This window comes from Lathyrus oleraceus, chromosome 7 (genome assembly GCF_024323335.1).
Source record: "Lathyrus oleraceus cultivar Zhongwan6 chromosome 7, CAAS_Psat_ZW6_1.0, whole genome shotgun sequence".
NCBI classification, from domain to species: Eukaryota; Viridiplantae; Streptophyta; class Magnoliopsida; order Fabales; family Fabaceae; genus Lathyrus; species Lathyrus oleraceus.
This window is the reverse complement of record NC_066585.1, coordinates 472,675,956-472,677,843: the sequence shown is the minus strand read 5'-3', so window position 1 is coordinate 472,677,843 and position 1,888 is coordinate 472,675,956.

Here is a 1,888-nt window from a genome sequence, read left to right as displayed (position 1 = left end):
AGCATATGGTTTATGTTCTGGACGTCAAACTGAATGTTATGACATTCATTCCTGACAGCATATGCTAAATTGAAGGATGGTTAGTTTTTCTATTTCAGTATTTTTCTCAGGCTATTTTTCAAGAATCCAACAGCTGAGCTAAAATCCAGGAAACTAACAACTGAGCTACAATTAATGAACCTAACAAATAGCCTGTTTGTTAGCACCCTAATATGTGGAAATTAGGTTAACTTGCTTAACCTTAATTTTAGGGAATACAAGTACAAGGCCCAAGTGCTGCAATATAAAAGGATGGCAATCCTTCTTTCAGAACTCAAGGGTTTTTAGCGTGAAGCATTTGTTGTTCCATCATACTTCACTGCTGTATGTTTATGTGTGTCTTGTATTAGGTTTATCTTGTGAGCCAAGCAATTATCACCTAGATGATTGCATTGGACTAGGGTGTTCATTGAGTTGTAAGTGTTGTGTCACTCTAAGCTTTTAAGCGAATTCCTTTAGCTCTGAATCATGCAACCCTAACAGGGAAGATCCTGTGTCTGGCTCTGCGAATTCCTCTCATGCAAGAAGACCTAAAGAAACGGTCTCAGGCTTCTCCTCAGCAATCGCGCTTGATGAACAAACCAGAGAAGGCTCCAGGTATGTTCACAATGCCATTGCAACTATGGTGACTGGCATTTTGTCTGGTAATCATAAAGTTCTTTGGGTCTGAGTTCCCTTAAACACGATTGTTCCTGAAAATGTTGCTCGTCAAGAAAATACAGTTTCCTTAGTAAAGAATGTGTCTGGTGATGCTGAGCAAACTGATGCTCATGAGGGGTCAAATATTGACAAACCCTTAGAGAATGTGGGTAGTGAGGAAGTCCGTGTCACTCATGATGCCAGTGACAACCCTAACTGTGAAGCTGAAACAGTTAACCTGGAGGAATTTTCTGATAATGAGTTGTTGACCTCAGTTGTCCCTAGCATAGCCAAAAGGGTTAGGACTAGGAGAGAAAAGAAAACAGTGGTGCAGAGGTCCCCAAAAAGGAAGATTGATGTGTCAACTTCTCCCAATCCAAAGGTGACAGAGAGTTCCCTCAAGAGGAAAGGGCATGATCCAACAAAATCTTGGAGCAAAGAGGTGCCCAAGAAAATGAAGACCAAGTTTGTTGTTGTGGAGTCTGACTCAAATGTCCCATGTGATGTCACAACATATCTGTCAAAGAAGAAGCCAACCACTAGCAAGCTGGCAGCTAGTGTCCCTGAGGTACCTATTGACAACATATCATTCCATTTTGCTTCTAGTGTGAACAGGTGGAAGTATGTTTATCACAAGAGGATGGCTTTGGAGAGAGAACTGGCTCAGAATGTCCTGGAGTGTAAGGAGATTGTAGACCTTATTCAAGAGGCACGGTTAATGAAAACTGTGACTCAGCTCTCAAAGTGCTATGTGACTTTAGTAAAGGAGTTTATTGTCAATGTGTCTGAGGAATGTGCTAATGGAAAGTCTAGGGAATTCAGAAAAGTATATGTGCGAGGCAAGTGTGTGAACTTCTCTCCCTCAGTAATCAACATGTATTTGGGAAGACCTGATGTAGCTCAACCCGAGCTTTAGGTGACTGACAATAAAATCTGTCAAGCCATCACTGCAAATCAAGTCAGGAAGTGGCCTCTGAAAGGTAAGTTGGTGGCCAGCAAACTCAGTGTCAAGTATGCTATGCTGCATAAAATTGGAGCTGCCAACTGGGTGCCCACCAATCACAAATCTACAGTGGCTATGATGCTTGGAAAGTTCATATATGCTGTTGGAACCAAAGCCAAGTTTGACTATGGAACCTACATTTTTGATCAAACCATGAAACATGCAGGAAGCTTCAGTGTGAAGGGGCCCATAGACTTTCCTTCCCTT